Source organism: Rhinolophus hipposideros, assembly GCF_964194185.1.
Source record: "Rhinolophus hipposideros genome assembly, chromosome: 5".
Taxonomy (NCBI): domain Eukaryota; kingdom Metazoa; phylum Chordata; class Mammalia; order Chiroptera; family Rhinolophidae; genus Rhinolophus; species Rhinolophus hipposideros.
This window is the reverse complement of record NC_138051.1, coordinates 7,199,820-7,225,877: the sequence shown is the minus strand read 5'-3', so window position 1 is coordinate 7,225,877 and position 26,058 is coordinate 7,199,820. Positions and strand designations below refer to the sequence as shown.

General features: G+C 39.4%; 1 pseudogene across 1 annotated transcript; it reads left to right on the top strand.

Moving 5' to 3' along the window:
- The first annotated feature begins 20,684 nt into the window (after positions 1–20,684).
- Positions 20,685–21,366, top strand: LOC308497517 (lysosomal-associated transmembrane protein 4B-like; annotated as a pseudogene). The gene has a single exon. The product of its transcript is annotated as a lysosomal-associated transmembrane protein 4B-like (transcript).
- The last annotated feature ends 4,692 nt before the right edge of the window (positions 21,367–26,058 follow it).

The window sequence follows — 26,058 nt, the reverse complement described above, 5'->3', positions numbered from 1 at the left end:
TTCCAAGAACTACAGATTTCTAAGAACTACAGATTTAAAGCTTCTTCCAGTTCATTTCAGATATTGCTTTCAAATTTGTCTTCAATCCAGTTCAACAAGTGTGTCTTAATAGACCTGTATCTTCCCAATGCTACTCAAATCCAGAACGCGACCTCCTCTGCTAGTCAAGGCCACCAGTGAGTCAGCCCCATCCTATGTCCAACCACATCCACTGCTATTTCTCAGCAGCGCGCTCCCCAGAAGGTCATCCTGCATTAGCTCCACCCCAGCAGCTCTCCTCCAACTTCAGAACTGCCACACAGTCTCCCCATCGTATTCCTTCTGTTCTTCCTATGATGTGTCATGTTTGTTCCCAGCTCTACATCTTCCCGGAAATCTACCCAAAAGGGGCCCCTCCTACTCGCTTTCAATTTTTTCCTACATTTCCCTCAAAGCACTCCTAAATTATCCCACATTCAGCAAATTTTTGCTGAAGGCTGCTACTCTGCAATCATCTGTCCCTTCTGGCATTTGCCCCATTTAGATATTCAATTTTTCATATATGTATAGTTTCCTCCCACTGGCATTTGAAATTTATAAAACTAGAAACCAAGCCTTCTACTTCTTTTTACAGATTCACCCCACATTCATCTCACGCCTTTTATGTGCCAGTCATGCTGTCTCTTAAATGATCAAAAATGGTACTTACTATAGAATGCATATACTGAATAAATGAATAAATATTCATTGGCTTAATTAATAAACTCAGAACCTAACAGACTCGTTTGGGTTCCATAGTTCCTTTTTATTCTTGTAGAAAGGAAAAGCCTAATAAATACACATACATGCAACGTGTTTCCCCGAAAATAAGACCTAGCCGGATAATCAGCTCTAATGTGTCTTTTGGAGCAAAAATTAATATAAGACCCGGTCTTATTTTACTATAATGTAAGACCAGGTATAATTTAATATAATATAAATATAATACCAGGTATAATATAATATAATATAATATAAAATATAATATAATACTGGGTCTTATATTAATTTTTGCTCCAAAAGACGCATTAGAACTGATTGTCCGCCTAGGTCTTATTTTCAGGGAAACACAGTATATTTTTTAGCATGTGGGAGGTTATCTCTGCATAAGCGGAGATGACATCATTTTAAGCATTGAGCTTGATACTCCCCACCATGGCAGGAAGAATAGTGTTCTGAAATTATATTTGAAACAAAAGAAAATGATGGCCCTGTGTTAAGCTTGACACCCGGTCACATACACCGCACTGCAGTTCTGTCACCTGTCCCTTTTTCATGGTCAAAACATCACTCCACATTCATTTCCAGTATTGTCATCTCTGTACTGAAAATCCTTTAACTTCTCAGAAAATAGGATGCTGTTTTAGAGATTTTTCCTTATGTAAAAATTAGGAAACTATAATAAATTTTCTCATCCAGTTTATTCCAAGATAATGAAGCATTCCAGTATCTTCCATTTTGATCAAACTCACCCAGAAAGTAAATTATTTAGAAAAAGAGAAAGTGTATGTATGCATGCTGGAAAAATGGAAACTTGTCTTTGTTCATGTGAAATTCTCAGTATTCAGTTAGGCTGTTTGGGTCTTTTCTTATAAGAAAGAAAATACAATACAGAGCATTAGTCTAGATTTTCCTGGAATTTGGCAGGCATGTGGATCTTGTTTTATTCTCCATCTACTGAATCTTTTGTTATTAATATTTTAGTCTCTCAGTATGTCTCTGTTGTAGCAATGGAAAAGCATTCTGCCCTCTAGGAGCTAAATACTACATCTAATGGCTCTGTTAACATAGCCTTCAGTAAATTAGCAATGAATCTAGCTTTATCTTTTATTTATTAAATAATAAGATTGAGTTACAATTGCAGCTCTTTCTTCATTTGCTATTCAGTTCCTGGCATGCATTAACATGAATGAATGAATAGGAAGGAAGGAAGGAAGGAAGGAAGGAAGGAAGGAAGGAAGGAAGGAAGGAAGGAAGGAAGGAAGGAAGGAAAGAAGGAAGGAAGGAAGAAGGAAAGTAAGGAAGAAGGAAGGAAGGAAGGTCTAGTGATTATAAATTCCAAATAGATGCACCAAAAGAGTTGGAGGAAATAAAAAGACAATGTACTGGTTTGTGGATTACACAAATTATGAATTGTATGATGATTAACAAACATTAAGCCAAACCAATATCCCAAAATAGAGTCTCTATTCCTTTATTTGTAATAATCATATTCATAACTAGGAAGCCTATATATTGGCTGGTATTATTTTGTTAAAGACATCAAACGATTACATAATTTGATGGTCTACTGTGGTAACGTAGTATTACTTCTATTAACAAAGAGAGTGAGTTCCTACGCACAATTCTTTGTCAGAAACTTGGTTAAAATAGGAGGCAGAGAACTCCCCTTGGTAGAAAAGAAAAGGCTTAACATAAAAATGCCTGACTGAGAGAGCATTGCAATAAAAATACAGTGGACAAACATGAATGATTAATGTCAGATATTCCTCAGCTTTGAATGGGGGAAAGGAAGGTGCTGAAGTAAGATGAGGAAGACTGAGGGTGAGGACACTGAAGTCCAACCTCACAGACAGGGGTAGTCACCATATATTACACAGAAGTACCTGGAGACTGAGGCTATTTATTTCTTCAAAACGGCACAAACTCAAGCCCAGCATTGCACAATTCACATAGAACTGAGGTTTATCCTTTCTAACACTGCTGTTGTGATAGTTCTTTCTTTCCAGAAAATTTCTTAATCAAGGTATCAGCATCTATTGTGAGTTCCCAAAACTGTGTCCTTGCAGTGATAGAAGAATAAACAGAAGCAGCCACAGTGAGATTTTAGATTCATTGAGGTTTCTGAGTAATTGACTATGTAATGGAGAAATTCCTGGTTGCATTTGTTCTCAAAAACCAACTAAACTCACAGAATTGCAAGCAGCACCTCCCCCTGAGGTATCATGATACAGATAAAAATGTTACAGATTTGAGGAGAATTTAATTCTTTTCCATTAGGAATCATGCAGCAAACACAGTATATTTTTTCATATTTGGCAAATTGACAGATGACAGAGCCTGTGATAATCATGACAGATCTCCCCAATTGCCATTCAAAGTACATTCCTACCGTTAGCCTTCCATCAAGAAAGACCGCCAAGCATTCTCATTAAATGTGAGCAAGACAGATAGGCACCTTCTGGGAAGTTTTGACTAAATATAATCAGAACATGCACCAGAGAAATCAGACCATGTGTATCTAGAGGTTTCAGTGCCACTACTATTTGATTACTCCATTTATTTAGGACAAAATAGTAATTTGGTGGTGCCTGTATTATTAAGATACTAACATCAGAGGAAACTTCTGCTCAGTCGATCTGATTTCTCTCAAACCAAATTGAAAGAAATTTCTCTGATTATCACTACCATAAGACTCAGACACTCAGGGACTCTTCCAAGTTTCTAACTTTCTATTTACTATTCCCAAAGCCAATAAAATGTCGCCCTAACTATGACATTTCTATATCTAAAAATACCTACTGCACAGCTTTATATACACACCCAAAGCAGCACAAAAGTCTTGCTATAGGAGATGATACTTTTACTTGTCTTCCTCAGTATGTGAGGCCTCTTCAAAAGAGATTTTCAAATCAGAGATGATCCATACAATATCCAGATTCACCAAAAATTAAAACAATGGATACAGTTTTTGAGTTCTCCTCCGAATCTTATCACAAATGGGATATCTATAACCCATCAAAGGACTCTCTGCTTATCACGAAGAACAGCTAAGAGACTTGTGCAAGGATTACTTGAAAGTGGGCAAATTGGGCGAGCAGGGGAAGAGGCAAGGGAGCAGAGTGGAGACGCGGCCCGCATCTGTGGTGGTGGAAACGCAGCCGGCATCCGCAGCTGCAGAGACACAGGGGATCCCAGGAAGGAACAGAGAAAACAAAAGCCAGGAGATCGGCTCTTTCCCTGTATCCCACAGCTGATCTCTCCTGCCAAGGGGGCAGCATATCCAGCATTTGAGGCAATAACCTCTGCTGAGACCTCCAGTTGGGCCCTAGGTCAGACAAAGGACATAAACTCCATACCTGGGCCCCTTCCTCCCATCCCGCTCTTCCAATCCCACCCCCGCCTTTCCAGAGACTTAAACTGGCCCCTGAACTGAGGAGTAGTGTGAGATTACAGAGGAGCCTTAGTGCTCACGCTCGGGGAAGACCCATGTGCAGCTCTGACCCAGGGAAGAGGCTGGGAAGCATGTGATTTTTGCTGGGCTAGGAGAGAAGAGACTCCTCCACCCCCAGCCACCACCGTTTCTGGCCTGCGGGAAGAGTGTGACACGGCTGGGCTTGGAGAGGGAAGACCCCTCCATCCCCAGCCCCCACCCTTTCTGGCCTGCCTAGGGCAGGGCAATTGCAACTGCGGAGGCACTCCCAGGGATCAGCAGTAAGTGGCAGAAGCAGCTCCCGGCTTTCAGCAGCTCAGAAATCTCCCGCCCTCCACACACACACACACACACACACACACACGAAAGAAGTGCCCTAAGACACAGGAGAACTGGACACAGAGCTGGTGTTGCTCAGTGTGCATATGTGCAGACAAGGGCACAAACTGCACTGACTTTGTAAAAACTACCATCCAGATCCCTCAGCCCCACGCATTTAAATCTGTAGTCCCAATGTCACTCTGGGCACCAGGTGACCGGTTCTGCCTGCACAATACACAGAGGACTCTTTGGTACAGCATAGGACAACCTGGAGATTACTTGGTGAGCTTAAGCCAAGACTGGAACCGCTTTTTTGTTTGTTTTCTTTTGTTTTGTCTTTATATCTTTGATATCTTTGCCTGTGTTGAGTGTGGGTTGTTGGTTGTTTCTACATGTGAATGTATTTGGTTTTTTCTTTGTTGTTGTCATTGTTGTTTTTGTGCTTGGTGATTTGCTTTGTTCTGAAATTGCCCTACACCAGGGCCCAGCTCAAGAGGCACAAGATTCAACACACCCAGAGGCCAACTCCAGACCAAACCAGAGTACTACCGGGTTTGACCTACAAGTCACACACGCAGAGGGAATTCTCTACAGGCACAAAAGCCCATAGAGAACAAACCACATTTAAGTGGTCAACCCTCACGAAGCAGAACACCCTGCAGTGGGCAGAGCCAAGTCTCACAACTAGGCAGCCTAGAAGTCAATCCCACCTACACACAAGTGAAAAGCAATTAAAGATCTTCTCTAACAGGACAATATACACAAAACAAGAGTCACCTGTGGAGCACACGCAGAGGAGAAGAACGAAGTAGTGCAAGTCAAATATAAAGGACACATACTACATAATATAACCCAGCAAGAACTAAGAGCTCTAGGGGATCTACCTAATACATCAATGCAAACACAGAGAGTCAGCCAGAATGGGGAAACAAAGAAACATGTCCCAAATAAAAGAACAGAAGTAACCTCCAGAAATGGAAACAAATGAAACAGAGGTAACCAAATTATCAGAGACAGAATTCAGAAGACTGATCATAAGAATGTTTAAGGAGCTTAGAGACGACATAAAGAAAGATAGAGAAATCATAATGAACAACCAGTTAGAAATAAAGAATGCGATTACTGTAATAAAAAACTCACTTGAAGGAATTAACAGCAGGTTAGATGAAGCAGAGGATCGAATCAGCGACTTAGAAAACAAGTTAACAGAGATCACCCATACAGAATAACAGAAAGCAAAAAGAATAAAAACCAATGAAGATGGTTTAAGAGACCTCTGGGATAACATCAAGCACAACAACATGTGCAGCATAGAAATACCAGAAGGTGAAGAGAGGAAGCAAGGGATTGAGAACATATTTGAAATAATAATGTCTGAAAACTTCCCCAACCTGATGAAGGAAACCAACATGCAAGCCCAGGAAATGCAGAGAGTTCCAACCAGGATAAACCCAAACAGGTCACACCAAGACACATTATAGTTAAAATGGCAAAGCTTAAAGACAAAGAGAAAATCCTAAAAGCAGCAAGAGAAAGACAGAGGGTTACATACAAGGGAATTCCCATAAAACTATCAAATTACTTTTCTATAGAAACATTGAAGGCCAGGAGGGAGTGGCAGGAGATACTCAAAGTGATGGAAAACAAAGGCCTACAACCTAGATTGCTTTATCCAGCAAGGCTATCATTTAAGGTTGATAGAGAGATAAAGAACTTCCTGGAAAAGAATAAGCTAAAGGAATTTATTACCACCAAGTCAGCATTGCAAGAAATACTAAAAGGACTTCTGTAAATAGAAGAAAGATGAAAACAATCTAGTACAAATTTAAAAATGGCAATAACTATGTACCTATCACTAATCACTTTAAATGTAAACGGATTAAATGCTCCAGTCAAGAGACATAGGGTGGCTGAGTGGATAAGAAAGCATAAGCCTTGTATATGCTGTATATAAGAACTCACCTCAGATCAAAAGAAACACACAGCTGAAAGTGAAGGATTGGAGTAAGATATTTCATGCAAATAGAAATGAGAAAAAGCTGGAGTTGCAATACTTATATCTGACAAAATAGACTTTAAAATGAAGAACATATTAAAAGACAAATATGGGCACTATATAATAATAAAGGGATCGATCTGACAAGAGGACATAACCCTAGTAAACATCTATACACCCAACATAGGAGCACCTACATATATAAAACAGATACTGACTGACATAAAGACAAAGATCAACAGCAACACTATCATAGTAGGGGACTTCAACACACCTCTGACAACAAGGGACAGGTCTTCCAGACAGAAAATCAATATGGAAACAAAAGCCTCAAATGACACATTGGACCACTTGGATTTAATCGATATTTTCAGAGCATTTCACCCCAAAGATGCAGAATACACGTTCTTCTCAAGCGCACATGGAACATTTTCCAAGATAGACCATATGTTAGGCCACAAAACAAGTCTTGATAAATTTAAGAAAATTGAAATCCTACCAATTGTCTTCTCTGACCACAGTGCTATGAAATTAGAAATGAACTACAGGAAAAGAACTGGAAGACAACCCAATTCATGGAGGCTAAATAACATGTTACTAAATAATGAATGGGTCAAGCAGGAGATCAAGGAAGAAATCAAAAGATATCTCGAGACAAACGAAAATGAAAACACGACAACCCAAAATCTATGGGATGCTGCAAAAGCAGTCCTAAGAGGGAAATTCATAGCATGGGACCATAAAAGACCCTGGATAGCCTCAGCAATCTTGAGAAATAAGAACAAAGTGGGAGGTACAACGATACCTGATTTCAAATTATACTACAAGGCTACAGTAATCAAAACAGCATGGTATTGGCATAAAAACAGACATAGATCAATGGAACAGAATAGAGAGGTCCAGAAATAAATCCATGCCTATATGGCTATTTAATCTACGACAATGGAAGCAAGAATGTACGGTGGGGCAAAGACAGTCTATTCAACAAATGGTGCTGGGAAACCTGGACAGACACATGCAAAAAAATGAAGCTGGACCACCTCCTTACACCATATACAAAAATAAATTGAAAATGGCTTAAAGACTTAAATGTAAGATCTGAAACCATAAAATTCCTACAAGAAAATACAGGAAGAAACTTCACAGACATTACCCGGAGTAAGATTTGTACTGATGTATCCCCTCGCGCAAGGGAAGTAAGACAAAAAATAAACATGGGGGATTACATCAAACTAAAAAGTTTTTTCACAGCAAAGGAAACCATCAATAAAACAAAAAGGGATCCTATTGAATGGGAAAAGACATTTGCCAATGATGTATCTGATAAGGGGTTAATATCACAAATGTATAAAAAACTCACTCAACTCAACTCCAAGAAAACAAACAACCCAGTTAAAAAATGGGCAGAGGACATGAAGAGACATTTTTCTAAAAAGGACATACAGATGGCAAACAGACATATGAAGAAATACTCAACCTCACCATCAGAGAAATGCAAATAAAAACCACAATGAGATACTACCTCACCCCAGTCAAAATAGCTATCATCAATAAATCAACAAACAACAAGTGTTGGCGTGGTTGTGGAGAAAAGGGAATCGTTGTGGATTGTTGGTGGGATTGCAGATTGGTGCAGCCACTATGGAAAAAGTATGGAGGTATCTCAAAAATCTGAAAATGGAACTACCTTATGATCCAGCGATTCCACTCCTAGGTATCTATCCAGAGAAATCCAAAACTCTAATTCAAAAATCTTTATGCACTCCTATGTTTATTGCAGCACTATACACAATAGCCAAGACATGGAAACAACCGAAATGCCCATCGGTAGATGACTGGATGAAGAAACTGTGGTACATTTATACATTGGAGTATTACTCAGCCATAAAGAAGAAAGAAATCTTACCATTTGCAACAACATGGATGGACCTAGAGAACATTATGTTAAGTGAAATAAGTCAGACAGAGAAAGACAAGTACCATATGATCTCACTTATATGTGGAATCTAAAGAAGAGAATAAGTGAATGAACTAATCAGAAACAGTTTTGGAGACAAAGAGGAAAAACTGAGGGTTGTTAGATGGGCGGAGGGGTGGGGATAAGGGGGAAGGTGAGGGGATTAGAAAACAGTAGGTAACCACAAGATGGCCACTGGGTTCTGAAAATTAATTTGGGGAACATAATCAATAATGTTGTAAAGATTTTGTAAGGTATCCGATGGACACGTGTCCCATTTGGGAGACCACCTCAGGGATGATGTAGACATCTGATCACTGCACTGTACACCTGAAGCTGAACAATAATGAATGCCAACTACAAGCTTATACATATATATATATGTATAACATATATATACACATGTATATGTATAATACGTATATGTATATACTTATGCATGTATGTATATATGTACATATACATATGTATATACTTACAAGAAGCAGAGTACAGCATTAGGAATAGAGACAGTGGAAATGTAATGGCTGTGTGCGATGTCAGTGAGATAGTGGATGGGAGGAGGAGGGTTTACACAGTGTGAGGGATATAAATGATAAACGTCTAAGTATTACTTTGTTTTGTGCAACTGAAACTAATTTTTAAAAAATAAACATAAAACTACCAGGTGGAAAAAAAAAACACATGACCGAGGTGAGAAAGGGGGTTAGGTAAGAGAGCTGAATGAAAAACTTCATTGTGACGAGGGATCCTTAGCAGGGTGAGGAGAAGACAAAATGGGGTGCTTCTGGTGGGGGTCTTTAAGGATGACCACAGAAAGTTGAACATAAGCAGAACATTAATGTACGATTGTTGAAAGACCTAGAGACATGAGCACTATTTGAACCAAATTTGAATGTCATTAGGCTGAATATAGAAACAGAAAACTGAAAAGGGTGTTATAAACGCATGCTCACTCACCCTCCTTGTTTGAGAGGATAACAAGAGAGGGGGAAAGCTGAGAAACTGAAACGACGAAGCTTCACCATCTAATCCAACATGTCCCAGGGATCCTTGAGCTGTGATTGACATGAGGAGGTGCTGATGTCTGGGGCAGAATCCCAGGGCCACCAGGGATGTGGTGACCACCAGGACCTGGGGGTTCCTTGCGCAGATGTGCCTGGGGCATCTTTAGAAATAGATAACTGAACATTCAAGCCACACCTACCACAGAGCCTGGCCTGCTGGAACTGTGTACCTTTCAGAAGATACTCTATTACTTGGAAAGTACCAGCTTGCACCCAGTCCATAATCGCGCCCATTGGTAAAGTATAGAAAAAGAAGCTGAAGACCTCACCCCCTTGATGCACAAGACCTCTCCCAAAATTGAATTGTTTTTAGATAATAACCTGAAAGTTTGATAGTGTTCAAAGATGGCACTGCAACACCATCCAGGTGCACAAATATTGGTGAATAAACTCAAGTGTTTCTAGGTAGAGCTGAAGAATGCCAGTCAGTCATATTGGATGCATAAAGCCCATCGTGTGCCAAGCAATTAGCTGCTCTTCGTCAAAGGATGAAGCCCAGTAGTTAAACACAATAGGACATGTGCCTCCAAAATGGCAGGAAGACACAGGTTCTTGCTCCACCCTAGTAAATCATGTGACTTGGATAGGTCCCTTCCCTAGGCCTTAGTTTTCTCATTTGTAAAATGAGGTATTGGGACTAGATAATCATTAAAATTCTTTCCAGAACTTTCCATTTTTGAATCTGGGGTTTTTTGTTGTTGTTGTTTTGTGTCTTCGTGTGTGTGTGTGTTTTGGAAGCTTCAGCCATTCTTTCCTGCTATGACTAGATTCAACACTACATCCAGGACCACAGTAAATGTGAAGGAAAATTGGCTTTATGCCCATAAATGGTCCTGATGCTGAGGTGGAGGGAAAGAAAACCTTTCCTCTAGCGTAGGGAGAGTGGAGACAACATCTGGCAGCATAATAAAGAATGTGGTTCTAATTTCTTCCTGGTATTCCTTCCCCCTCTAGTCCAAAGCTGCCCATTACTGACTTAGGAAGAAAGTACTAGAAGCTGAAGCTATTTCAGTTAAAACTATCTATTAGTCTAATTGTGAGGAATGTTTATTAAAAGGAAAAAAATCTGTAGAGCATCGAACTACAGATTGTCTGCAAAGCGGCCGATATGGTACAGCTCCATAAACTTTACTACCTAGTAAAATCCATGTCTTAAAACTCTTGGCGGGCCAGCCCAGTGGCTCAGGTGGTTGGAGCACCGTACGCCTACTGCTGAGGTCGCCAGTTTGATTCCCACATGAGCCAGTGAGCTGCCACCCTCCACAGCTAAGATTGTGAACAATGGCTCTCCCTGGAGCTGGGCTGCCGTGAGCAGCCAGAGGTCAGCGTGAGCTGCCGTGAGCTGCTGTGTGCTGCCATAAGTGGCTGGCAGCCAGTGTGAGTAGCCAGCAGCCATCATGAGCGGCCAACAGCCAGTGAGAGCTGCCATGAGCTGCTGTGAGCGGCTGACCGACAACTGGTGACTGACGGCCTCAGCTGGGGGGAGAGCAAGGCTCCTAATACCAGCATGGGCCAGGGAGCTGTGTCCTACACAACTGAACCGAGTGGGGGGTGTGGGGAGGCAGAAGAAGGGGGTAAAAACGGGGGGGGGGGAACTGTTAGCAAGAGCCTTCATTTGATTGACTCAGACTTGTTTCTTCCCTTGGCTAGCCCAGAAGAATTAGTGCCATGAATAATATACTAGGCACTTGCTTTTTGTAGTAGATGCACTGTTCTTTGTACTATTCTAATGCTTTGTCACATAACAACTGCCACTTAAACAAGCAAGCAACTGTTTACATCTTTAATACATCTTAGATTCAAACTAAGTTCAGGATCATTTGATTCTTGAAGGTCCTTTTCTCCCTTGGCTCTTTGATTCTCTACCCTCTATGATATATATGTTTATACAATCAGCAGAGGAATGATTATTTAAAGTGTGAATCTTTTTCTGAAATGTGTTGTCTGTTGAGTTCCGATGAAATACAGAGCAGTATATCAGTATCTTACTAGTTTTGGAATGCAGATTCTGGATGGCAAATCTTACATTTCTTTCCATTTTCTTTGAATTGTTAAGAAACTGTGTGTGTGTTTTCTTTTAAATGTATAGCAAGTTCTGAAATTACCATGTACTAGCTTTAAAAAGGTCCAAAGTGCCTCTAATAGGAATGCATTACAATGGAAAGTAGCAAGAAAGGCACTGAGCATTATTTGGAATGTAGTTTTGTTTCTATTTTGGTTTATCTTATCACTCCCTCAGTCTGTGCTGGATAACAAGTTTACATTCATCCATGCACTAACCAGTCAGAGAAAACAGAAAGCTCTACTCTTGGAGAGCTGTGGCCCCCTTGAGAAAACAGAAGCTTTCTGTTGAATGGTTTCTGATTCCAGCAATGGTGGAAATGCCATGTAGGACAGTTTCACCACTCTTTTCACAAAAAGTATTTCATGCCTCTTCCCTTGTCCCTTCTGTAAGAGCTCCATTGAACATCAAGACTAATAGTCTCTTCTAAATAAACAAGAAGATATTGTACAGCACAGGGTATGATGAAGTGAGGTGCTACTTAATTCTTCAGCCTTCCAGAAGTACATGCCTTTGCTCTTGATTATTAAAAAATGTAACAATAAACCTACTGTAATAGTAATAATCACTTACTGTTATATTTACATACTGTGCTAATGTTTGACATACATGAGCTCACACACACACAGACTCTAAGGGCCATTACTGTCCCCATTGGATAGGTAAGGAAATTAAGTCAGCAAATTTAATTAATTTCTGAAGATCACATAAAAAAAAACAATTGGAACCAAGACGATGCCCAGTCTGATCCTAAGCTGGCACTCTTAGCCGTCATATATGCTGACAATAATCAGAAGTCACCTTAGAAAATTGACAAACGAGTTAGAATCAGTGTAATGAGGAAAATGCACTGTTGCTTAAAGAGCTTTCTGAAAAGTTCCTCTCAGAGAGAAAGCTGTCTTGATTACGTATACACCTTAATAAAAAATTTTTAAAAAGTTAAGACAGTAGGTACTTACTATGTGCTACACATTTTTCTAAGTGTTTTACATGTATGAACTCATTTGATCCTCATTACAATTACCATTTTGCATGACTACAATCACCACCTTATAGGTAAAGAACCTGAGGCAGGTAGAAGTTAAGTAACATGGCGGGGCACACAGCCAGGAAGTATGGAGACTCCATTTGGAACCAGGTTGTTTGGCCCTAGAGTCCACCCTCTTAACACAACACTATGATGCCTCTTCTTGACGGTTATGGACGTGTTAGCTTATGAAAATAAAGTCCTAGGAACAGAACCTGGATGAGCAAAACCCAGACAACGAAACAGCTAAGCTGGCTCTGCACAAGAAATTAACAGGAATTTGAGGATATAGGAAAAGGAAAAAAGACAAAGAAAGACCCAAAGTCATCACAGAAACCTGCCATCCAAGTTCAAATGATGAACAAGAAAAATATCAGAGGTGGGAATAGACAGAGGACCATTCAAAAAAATGTGTCATGTTTTATTTTAAGCTGCTTGCTGTGCTGCACTTCCAAGTAACCACGCCATGACACGTAGAGCCTTGAGAGGGGGTACTTTGGGGATCAATGGAATTGGGATGGTGTCTGGCAGAGAGCTGCAGTATAGCAAAGAGTCAGAAGGCACAGGAAGTAAATTGCCAAAAGTCAGCAGAGATGCTTGGGAAAAATGGAACCATCCAAATGCAGTAGGAAAGTAATTCAAGTGTTAAACTGGGTAGTGATACGATCAAACGAAAGCTGCACATTTTAAAAGTTCAAAAAATAGGTGAAGAAGGTATTCAAATTATGTTTTACTTTCTTGAGCTAAATGAAGGTCTATGGTGTTTTTCAGTTGATAATAAAGAAAGTTTCACTCCCACAACTAGATCTATTCTGGAGCGGTCTCTAACCATCTTCATGAAGGATATACATTTGCATGGTATCCATCAGCAAAGGTCATTCTCTGTAACTATGAGACTGGACACATAGTTAGAACCTTCTGTTTATTGTGCTGATTCAGAGTTCCCAAAATTATTTTATTTATTTCAAATACACCTTCAGTGTAGGTCAAACACTGTTTCAAGGACTTTACAAATATTAACTCATTTAATCATCATAACAAGTCTATGAAGTGAGTACTATTATTGCCCCCATTTTACAGATGAGGAAAACGAGGCTGAGAAAAGTCACATACCTAGTAAGTAATAAATGCATGATTTCCACCAGCAGACTGGCTTCATAGTCCATGCAGGCAAACCACTGCCCCATGCAGCCTATCATAAAGAAAAATGCTCTAGAAAGAGCACAGATCTAAGTTGAGCATGACATGCACTAGTCATCTGAACAAACACTCATCAAACCTGGGCCAGGCTGGGGATAGAACCATGAATATGGCTCAGTGCCCAGTCTGGTAGCAGAACAGACAATAACCCCGAATCAAAATCCATGCGAGAGGAGTGAAGAGCGAGGGTGTTTGCAAACTATGGGTGGACATCTCACTCCTCTGGGACAGAGAAGCAACCAGCACAGAATTCCTGCAGAGGATAATGCTAGGGCATCCATTGAAGGATAAGTGGAATTTGATCAGCTGAACTTGTCAAGGAACATGAGAAGGAAGGAACATGAGATTGTATAATGGTTTTGTTTAGGGAAGAGCAAGTTGGTCAACTTAGCTAGAGATCAGGGGTCACTGAGAGGAATGGCAGGAGATGAACCTGGAGAAGTAGGATGTTTCAGGCTTTTGTCTAAGCAGGACTGTCCCCTGATAAACACTCAGAGAACAGCCACAGTCTCAGAAAGCACCGTTCTGCTTCTGTAACTGATCAGACGTAAGACATCCTGAAAATAATGGGCCAGATGTCTCTGGGATTGTTAAAGTGTTTCTTTGGCCAGAGACCTTTGTTAAATCTTTCTCTCCAAGTCCTGAGTCTTTGCCCTGGGGCCCAGTTTTGAAACTGCAACATCCCCCACATTCCTTCCCCATGGAGTTGGCATCCAAATCTTGTGAGTCAATTTTACATTAATCCATGTAAGATGGTGCAATACCTTACAAAAAGAGTGACTACCTCAGGACTTCTGTCCTGAAAAATAACGGAACTCTATACCAAGGATAAAAATAAATCCCTAAATCCCAACGCAATCATTTTGAAACACTAAATCAACTTCTGTCACATAAAGACCCAGAGCAGTGTTTCAGACATGCATGCATGAATCTTCAAAATACCTCCAGCCATTCTGGGTTTTAACATATCTCCTATAATGGTAATACCGTGTTTCCCTGAAAATAAGACCTACCCGGACAATCAGCTCTAATGTGTCTTTTGCAGCAAAAATTAATATAAGACCTGGTCTTATTTTACTATAAGACCGGGTATAATATAACATAATACAATACAATACAATACAATACAATACAATATTATAATATAATACTGGGTCTTACATTAATTTTTGCTCCAAAAGACACATTAGAGCTGATTGTCCAGTTTGGTCTTATTTTCGGGGAAACGGTAGTAAAAACAATTCTACTTTTTAATTAATTGTTTTGATTTTTTAAGCATTATTCCCGGAAGAGACTTTAAGCTATTAACATAATTTGACAAACCTAATTACACACGCTCATATACACTTCATACATAAATACCTACGCATTTGTATGTTCAAATGAAAAGGCCAAGTTGGAACTGGAACTAAATGGGCATAAAATTAATTAACATGACTTTATGTTATTTTCTACTTAATGAAAATAGCTTTGCAGTAACTTTTATTCTTGATGGCTTCCAACGAAACTACAGAGAGAAATAATATCATTTAGCCACAAATATTGCAAACAGAGTGAAGTCGGCAGCATGGCAGCGTGAGAGGACCTCCAAGTCTCTCCCCTTGAACTTACAACAAGTTGGACAGCTGTAATTCAACTAAGGACCCCCTGCTCAACACACAAACACATCTGAGATATCCCACAGAGACATCTGAAGGTGGGTGTATCTGAGCAAACAGCAGAGTCAGGACTGAGAGAGAGAAGCACAGAGAGAAGCCACGCACAGCCCGGTGCTCATCATAGCCCCACTGGACGCCACGGAAATGAAAGGCTGGGAGGCAGTCCCCACTGGACACACTAGACCTGAGGAGAAGCGGTAGCAATTGGACCTGGGTGGCTGGCACACATTGAGGTTGGGCCCAGGGTCAGAGGCAGAGAAATGGCCAAAAAAAGAAAAAATCGCAGTGCTCCAAAGCCCACCAGCATTGAACACAGGATTCCACAGACAGGGAAAACACCCACTCCACCCACCTGAGGCCTACCTGGCAGCAAGAGCTTCTCTCAGCAGATCAGGAATGGGCTGAGGAAAAAAAAAAAAAAAAACTTTCCAGCCTAAGGGTCTCTGCTCCTTGTAGCTAAGCCCACGAGGAAAAGCAGAATCTTGGACAGACAAATTCACACCCCCATCCCTTGCCCACTCATCCTCCCCATATTGCAGCGCAGCCTACTAGGTTGGAGTAGCTGAGCCAACTTGCAGCAGCCCTGAAGGCAGCTTCTGGCTACAAAGGGGCAGCACCCCCGAGCACACAGTTAGATACATACAATGCCCCTTCCAATCTATGGGGTGCTGCCCTGAAAGGAAGGCTGGACCAGGTCATGGAGAGGATACCCACCTCCTGGGGAATATGGCGGATTTTCTACTGAGGAGGTGGCACCATCCCATACAGATCCCAGAAGCCCCAGCCGTGTAGGTAACAGCAAAAAAAAAAAAAAAAAAAAAAAAAAACCTGTGCTTCTGCGCCACCTACTGGAAAGCAAAAGAAATACCTCTACTTATCAACTAAAATTCTTCTAAAAGGCAGCTTTTATTTCTACAAATGCCCAGAGAAATAATCCATTAAGCACAATGAATAACCAAGACAACAAGGGAATTCAGAAAGAAAATGAAAGATCTCCAGAAAATAAACTTAAGTACATGGAAATATGTGAGAATTTGAGATTGTAATTCTGGAAAAAATTCAACAAGATACAAGAAATCTTAGAAAGGCAACTTAACGAACTCAGAAACAAAATAAACAAACAAAAGGAGTACTTCACCAAAGAGACTGAAACTATAAAAAAAAGAACCAAACAGAAACTCTGGAGCTAAAGATCTCAATAAAAGAAATGAAGAATGAACTAGCAAGCTTAGGAAACAGAACAGACCAGATGGAGGAAAGAACAAGTGACACAGAAGATAGAAATCTAGAAATAATTCGGTGGACAAAGAGAGAGAATCTAGAGTAAAACAAAGAAAAGAAAAGAACAAAAGAAAAAATTCTATGAGAATTATATGACTCCATTAGAAAGAGCAATATAAGATTAATGGGTATACCAAAATGCAAAAAGCAGCAGAAGGGAACAGAGAGCCTATTCAAACAAATAATTGATGAAAATTTCCCAAACCTTTAGAAAGAATTGAATCCTCAGATACAAGAAGCTAATGGAACACCTAATTATCTCAGGGCAAAAAGGCCTTCTCCAAGGCACATTATAGTAAAATTGTCAATAATTAATGACAAAGAAAAAAATTCTCAAGGCAGCCAAGGAAAAGAAGGCAGTAAAGGCAACCCCATTACATTATCATCAGACTTTTTTGGCAGAAACCCTACAAGCTAGAAAAGAAGGGAATCAAATATTCAGATTATTGAAAGAGAGAAATCACCAGCCAAGAATAATATATCCAGCAATATATTCTTTAGGAATGATAGAGAAATAAAGACTTTTCCAGACATAAAGAAGCTGAGGGAATTTACCACCACAAGAGCTTCATTATAGGAAGTACCAAAGGGTGTTCTTCTACCTGAAACAAAAAGGTACAAAACTATAACAAATACATGAAATTGCAAAACTTGTTCAGAATAGAGTATCAAACACTTAAATACAACATAAAAGATAAAGGTGGGAAAAATGTTTTTTAAAAAGAAGACTTGAAACTAAATATAAAATATAGAATGTCAACTGTAATTGAAAAATTAAAAAAAGAAGACAATAGATATTACAATTTGGAAATGAACTCACAGCATAAAAATGGGTAATTTGTAACAACAAAAACATAAAAGGGAAGGAAGGGGTAAAGGATTGAATTTGTACAGGTTAATAGAGATAAGATGCAATCAGAAGAAAAAGTATTATTGTGTATATGAAACTTTCTTTTGCATAAACCTAATAGTAACCACACAAAAAAATCTAGAACTGAGACACATAACATAAAAAAAGAAAAAGCAGAGGGAAAAAAATCATAGAATACCACCAAACTAAAACAATACACAGAAACACAAGGAAAAGAAATAATGAAGACATATTGCTACCAGAAAACAAAAGATAAAATGGCTATAGGAAATCTTATATCAATAATCACTATTAATGTAAATGGACTGAACTCACCAATTAAAAGGCACAGAGAAGTAAAAAACAAAACCCACTGTATGCTGCCTTCAGGAGACAGATCCAAGCTACATGGAAAAACATAGATTCAGAAGGGATGGAAAATGATACTCCAAGCAAATAGCATCCAGAGAAAAGCGGGTGTAGCCATACTGATATCTGACAAAATCGATTTCAAACTAAAAAAGGTAACAAGAGACAAAGATGGACACTTCATAATGATAAAGGAGACAATACATCAAGAAGACGTAACACATCAATATATACATAACCTATCAATATCAACCTGTGAGCACCAAAACATATAAAGCAACTACTAAAAGAAATAAAGGGAGAAACTGACAAAAACACAATTATAGTAGGAGACCTAAATACCCCATTGACAGCTATAAATAATCAAAACAGAAAATCAATAAGGAAATATCTGCCTTAAATGACACGTTAGACCAAATGGACATAATCGATCTTTACAGTTTTTCATCCATCTTTAGCACACATGAAATATTCTCAAGGATAGACCATATGTTGGGACACAAAACTAGCCTCAACAAATTTGAGAAGATTGAAATTATACCAAGCATATTCTGCAACCATAGTACTTTTTGAAATTGGAAATCAACTGCAAAAAGAAAGCAGGAAAAACCACAAATATGTGGAGATTAAACAGCATGCTATTAATGATGACTGGATCAAAGAAAAAATAAAAGAAGATACATAGAGACAAATGAGCATGATAATACAAAATATCAAAATTTGGGGGATACAGCAAAAGCGGTATTTAGAGGAAAGTTTATATCATTACAGGCATAGCTCAAGAAACACAAAAATCTCAAGTAAACAACCTAACGTTTCACCTTAAAGACCTAGAGAAAGAACAAACAAAGCCCAAAGTCAGTAGAAGGAAGGAAATTTTTAAAAAAAAGAAAAAAAAAAGAGCAGTATTAAACAAAATAGAGAACAAAAAGCCAAAAAGACCACAAGAAAAATTAATGCTTCAAAGATTTCTTCTTTGAAATGATTGATAAAATTGACAAACCTGGGGCCAGCCCGGTGGCTCAGGTGGTTGGAGTGCCGAGCTCCTAACACCGAGATTGCCAGTTCAATTCCCACATGGGCCAGTGAGCTGTACACGCTACAGCTAATATTGTGAACAACAGCTCTCCCCGGAGCTGGGCTGCCATGAGCAGCCAGAGGTTGGTGTGAGCTGCCAGGTGCTGCTGTGTGCTGCTGGTGACCACAGTGAGTGGCCAGCAGCCAGCATGAGTGGCCAGCAACCATCGAGGGCTGCTGTGTGCTGCCATGGGCTGCTGAGTGCTGCCGTGGGCTGCTGAGTGCTGCTGTGGACTACCATGTGCTGCCATGAGCAGCCAGTGGCCAGAGTGAGTGGCCGGCAGCCATCGTGACCAGCCGACAGCTGGCAAGAGCTGCTGTGAGCGACCTACCAACAACTGGCAACCAACTGCCTCAGCCGGGGGGAGCGCAAAGCTCATAATACTAACATGGGCCAGGGAGCTGTGTCCTACACAACCAGACTGAGAAACAACGGCTTGAACTGGAGTGGGGGGGTGGGGGGTGGCAGAAGAAGGGGGAAAAAATTGACAAACCTCTGGCTAGACTCATTAAGAAAAAAAGACTCCAATAAACAAAATCAGAAATGAAAGAGAAGTTACAATGGACACCACAGAAATACAAGAATACTATGAAAAGCTAGATTATAATGCTAAGTGAAACAAGTCAGATAGGAAAAAGTAGAGAACCATATGATTCACATATGATTCATATTTATATATGTGATATATAAAACTGAAAACAACGAAAGAACAAGACAAACAAATGAAGGAACAAAAACTCATAGACATAGACAATAGTTTAGAGGTTACCAGAGAGTAAGGGAGGAGGGAGTCTCTAGAAGAGGGTAAATGGGGTCTAATATACGGTGATGGAAAGAGAACTGACTCTGGGTGGTGAACACACAATGTGAGATATAGATAATGCATTATACTGAAATCTATGTAAATTTACTAACCATTGTCACCCCAATAAACTTTAATTTAAAAAAAAGAATACTATGAAAAGCTATATGCCACCAAGTTAAGTAACCTAGAAGAAATGGACAAATTCTAAGAAATATATAACCTTCCTAGGCTGAATCATGAAGAATTAGAAAATCTAAATAAACCAATCAACAGTAAGGAAATTGAAATAGTCATCAAAGCTCCCAAAAAGTACAAGTCCAAGACCAGATGGCTTCACTAGTGAATTCTATGAAACATTCAAAGATTTAATACCTATTCTTCTCAAATTCTTCCAAAAAACTGACGAAGAAGCAATACTTCCTAACTCATTTTATGAGGCCAACATGACCCTGATACCGTAACCTGGGAAAGACAACACACACAAAAAGAAAATTACAGACCAATATCGCTGATAAAAACAGATGCAAAACTTCGGAACAAAGTACAAGCAAATTGAATACAATAATACATTTAAAAGATAATACATCACAATCAAGTGGGGTTCATTCCGGGGGCACAGGGATGGTTCTACATATGCAAATCGATTGACATGAACCACCACATAAACAAAATAAAGGATAGGCAGAACAAAGTCCAGACGGTGAGCAGGTGAGCAAGCAGGAGCCATGGAGGTAGGGAGTGGCAGAGAAGCTGGCAGCAGCCCAGAGGTGAACCTGAATGATGCCGCTGAGGTTCCTGCAAACTTGAACGTGTGATTGTGCCCTAGCAACGCTGCCAGAGAGATGAAGATAGTCACGCCGAGATGCGATTCTACTCCAACAGCTGCCACCTGTGCTGCCATGTCCGGACCAGCACCATCCTTCTCGGCGTCTGGTACATGATTACCAGGGCCCTGGTACTGTTGATTCTCTTGAGCACCCTGGCTGATCCTGACAGTATCGCTATTCAAGTTCTGAACTAGGAGGTCAATTTGAGTTCATGGATGATGCCAACATGGGCATTGCTATTGTAATTTCTCTTCTCATGGTACTGATATGCTCAATGGCTACTTATGGAGCATACAAGTACACCCTGCTGGGATCATCCCATTCTTCTGTTACCAGATCTTTGATTTTGCCCTAAACACTTTGGTTGCAGTCGCTGTGCTTGTTCATCCAAATTGCATTCAGGAACACATGCGATAGCTGCCTTCTAATTTTCCCTACAGAGATAATATCATGTCGGTGAATCCTACCTGTTTAATCCTTATTATTCTTCTGTTTATCAGCATTATCTTAATTTTTAAGGGTTCCTTGATTAGCTGTGTTGGAAGTGTACAGATACATCAATGGTAGGAAATCCTCCAACACCCTGTTTTATGTTACCAGCAATGACACGATGGCGCTGTTACTCTCGTATGATGATGCCACTGTGAACGGAACTGCCAAGGAGCCGCCACCACCTTATGTGTCTGCCAAAGCCTGAAAGTGGCGGGAAGCTGAGAGCCTGAGCTTCACTTTTCAGATATCAGAAAAATCGTCCCATAATTTCATTTCTGAGATGAGCTCTCTGAGTTTGTTTATTGCTGAAATGCTAGAGTTAAAATTTTAAATGTTAAGTGGAAACCCTCTGTAGTTTTAAACATATATTTTAGCTAGAACACTGATAGATTACAACTGTAAAGTTCTTTCTGTAGGGGTGGGTGCAAGGAGCTTACCCAGTCTTCCTTAGACTTCCGTGGGGCCTAAAACTTCCCAACAACCTGGATAAACCTTGAGTCAGAGAAGTCTGGTTTTGTACCTGCTGGGCCCCAAAGGTGGAGAATTAGTCACATTTTTCTCCTTTCTGTTCCCTCTGTCTCTTTTGAAAGTATAAAATGAAATCAAAATTAGACAATACTTTTCTTAAGCTATTCCAGCGTGTAGAAGAAACCATATGAGAACAGAATGTTAATTGTGTAATCATTGCTCTAATTAGGTAAGTAGGAGTACATATACATGTATAAATAAAACAGGAATTTCTTATAGATTCTTTATGACTTAAATTCAGTTACAATTTGAATTTGTTGGTCAAGGATTTTGTCCATGGGCTAAATTGAGACCCTTCAACAATCCCCAGCAGTGAGAGAGTAGTCATTACCCACAACTGTTCTTGTACCCCTGTCTCTGAAGTCATGGAGTGGTGTGTCTCATCCACGTTAGAGGGATGAAACTGATTTGTTTAGCACTGCGTGGTGTCTGCTGCTCCCTTTCTCCTGGTTTCCCATCCCTGCCCAGGGCCCCCTTTTACTAAGAGTTCTACTCTAGCCTGATTCAAGGAGGACATCATCTCACTTTGTCAATTGCCATTGCTGATATGTATTTACCTAACAGTATTTTTTAAAAACAGATTTTTTTCTTCTGTCCCTGAAAGGCACATCGTACTATTTTGAAGTTCAAAGTATGCCTAGTCATCTTTTAAAATTAGTGTAAAACAGTCTTCAGAAAGATGCAGAGCAGTGCTTTCCTTGTGGAATGCCCTTATCTTGACTACGTGTATTTCAAGGGACTTTTCATGTGTGGAAATATGTATTCACATGTGGAAGAGTCACAGCTCTGCTTTTTTTCATTATTGAATGTGCTGTAAATGTGGGCTTTTACAATTAAAGTGAGATTTGCCCACACCCAAAAAAATAAATAAGTGAAAAATCAAAATCATATGATCATGTTAATAGATGCAGAAAAGGCATTTGACAAGATGCAACATCCATGTATGATCAAGACACTCAACGGAATGGGTATAGAAAGAATGTACCTCAACATAACAAAGGTCATATATAACAAACCCTCAGCTAATATTATACTAAACGGTGAAAAACTAAAAGCTTTTCCTCAGGAACAAGACAACGATGCCCAATCTCACCACTGTTGTTCAACACAGTACTGGAAGTCCTCGCCAGAACAATCAGACAAGAGAATGAAATAAAAGGCACCCAAATGGGGAATGAGTAAGTGAAATTGTCACTTTTTGCAGGTGACATGATTCTACATATAAAAAACCCTAAAGACTCCACCAAAAAGCTAATAGAAACAATAAACAAATACAGGAAAGTTGCAGGATACAAAAATCAATGCACAAAAATTCATTGCATCCCTATATACTAACAACAAAATATCAAAAAAAAGATATGAAAAAAATCCATTTTCAATTGCAACAAAAAGAATAAAATATCTAGGAATAAACTTAACAGAAGATGTAAAGGACCTATACACTGAAAACTATAAGATATTATTAAAAGAAATTGAAGAAGAAATGGAAAGATATCACATGTTCATAGACTGGAATAATCAAGATAATTAAAATGGCCATATTACCCAAGGCAATTCCCATCAAAATCCCAATGGCATTTTTCAAAGAAATAGAACAAAAATTCATGATTTGTATGGAACCACAGAAAAACTGGAATAGACAAAGCAGTCCCAAGAAAAAAGTACAAAGTGGGAGGTATCACACTCCCTGACTTCAAATTATACCACAAAGCTACAATAATCAAAACAATACGGTATCGGCAGAAAAACAATCACATAGAACTGACAGCCCAAAAATAAACCCACATGTATATGGACAAATAATTTTCCACAAAGAAGCCAAAAACATACAATGGAAAAAAGAAAGCCTGTTCAATAAATGGTGCTGGGAAATTTGGAAAGCCACATGCAAATAATGAAACTAGACTGCTATGTGTCATCATACACAAAAATTAACTCAAAATGGATCAAAGACCTCAATATAAGACCTGAAACAATTAAATACAAAGAAGAAAACATAGGTACTAAACTTATGGACCTTGATCTCAGAGAGGCTTTTGTGAATTTGACCCCAAAAACAAGGGAAGTAAAAGCAAAAATAAATGAATGGAATTATATCAAACTAAAAAGCTTCTGCACAGCAAAAGAAACCATCAACAAAACAAAAAGACAACCAATGGGAGAAGATATTTGAAAACAATACCTCTGATAACGGACTAATACCCAAAATATATAAAGACCTTACACAAATTAACAACAAAAAAACCAACAATCCAATTTAAAAAGTGGGCAGAGGACCTGAACAGACACTTTTCCCAAGAAGACATACAAATGGCCAACAGATATATGAAAAGATATTCAACTTTACTAACTATTAGGGAAATGCAAATCAAAACCACAATGAGATACCACCTCACACCTGTTAGAATGGTTCTTATCAACAAGACAAGTAATAACAAGTGTTGAACAGGTTGTGGAGAAAAGGGAACCCTCATATACTGCTGATGGGAATGTAAAGTAATATAGCCACTATGGAAAACAGTATGGAGGTTTCTCAAAAAATTAAGAATAGAACTACCATATGAACCCTTCTTCTGGGTATCTACCCCAAAAATCTGAAAACATTTATCTGTGAAGATACATGTACCCCAGTGTTCATTGCAGCTTTATTTATGGTGGCCAAGACATGAAAACAACCAAAGTGTCCTTCGACAGATGATTGGATAAAGAAGATTTAGTACATATGCACAATGGAATATTACTCAGCCATAAGAAAAGATGAAATACTGCCATTTACAACAACACGGATAGATCTTGAGATTATCATGCAAAGCAAAATAAGTCAGACAGAAAAGGACAAGAATCATATGATTTCACTCATATGTGGCATATAAAACAGCAACAAATGAAGAAATAAAACAAACAAAAAAATCATTGACACAGATAATAGTATTGTAGTTAGAAGAGGGGAAGGGAGATGGGGTAAGGTTAAAGAGGGTAATGAGGGTCAAACATATGGTGACAGAAGGAGACTAAACTGGATAATGAGCACACAATGTAATATACAGATGATGTATTATAATATTGTACACATGAAACTTATATAATCTTATTAACCAATATCACTCCTATAACTTTAAGTTTTTAAAAAAAATTGGATAGATCTCACAGTAAATAAATAAATCGTAGCAAATAAAAGATCTGTAGAGACTACAGGGTGGCTATGATTTTGTATGAAGCAGAATGTTAAGACAAAATCTGGGTAATTCAGGAGAGAAAACTTCAAATGAGGGGGAAAAAGAGAACATCTATTACAACCTCCCCATTGTACAGATGAGGAAACAGAGGTCCAGAAAGAGTAGGCAGTTGACACTCAGGCACAGGGCCCCTGATTAAAGACCCCAGACTAAAGCCACATTCTCTGACATCTGGTTCAATGTTCTTTCCAATTCTTTGCTTCTCAAACTAGTTTATACGTAACACCCAGAGGTTCACAGAAGAGAGTCCAAAGGGCTTGCAGTCACAGGATAAAGATCAAGTATAAAATGTACTTAAAGATTGGAAAGGAAATATCATTATTTTATTTATGACTTTTATATCATTCTAATATTTAAGTATTAGACCAATACCAAAATAGTATGGATTTGAAATGTTTTTAATTGCATGGATTTTTCAAAATACAAAAGGAGACTTCAAAGAAAGTTTGTGCTTGCAGAAGCCTCTTTGAGCACCCCACAGATTGACCAGGGAGCACTATCCCATGGCTGCTCACAGCCCAGACACAGCAGTGCTTGCTCCAGAGAATCAGGGTGCTCCATGAAGAGAGGTAAGCTCTTACCACTCACCCTCCTGCAGACAAGGTCTGACCTGCAGAGCCTAAGGAGCAGGCTATGAAAGGGAAACCTTTGGTAGGAACAAATCCCAGAGACTGGGCCATCCCTCTCCAAAGGAAGGTAGAGGAATGAGGCTGAAGTGAAAGAGGAGCCCTCTGGGAGAGCTACAAAGCAACTGGTAAGTCTCTGGAAATAAGAGCCATCCTGTCGGAGTGCTAACATCCAGAAGTGCAGAATTATCTTCTAATACTCAAGTTATAGAGGCCTTGTGTTTATTCTTAATGGCAAAGAAAGGCTCACTCCCCCACTGGACATGACGAAGCCATATGGTCAGACCCCAGGGACCACAGAACCCTGTTACCACAGGCCTCACAAGGCTACAGATCAGAGTGGAAGGAATATAGTCCCAGGACAGGGTTGTCTCCCTGCTCCCTAAGCAAGGAGGTCATGGTCATGGATCAAAGTCGTTGTGGTCACTTGGCAGCTCGTGGTCTCAGCTTCTAAGTTTCCTACTTCTACATTAACCATATCATGTTCTGTGCTACAGTTTTTCTCTC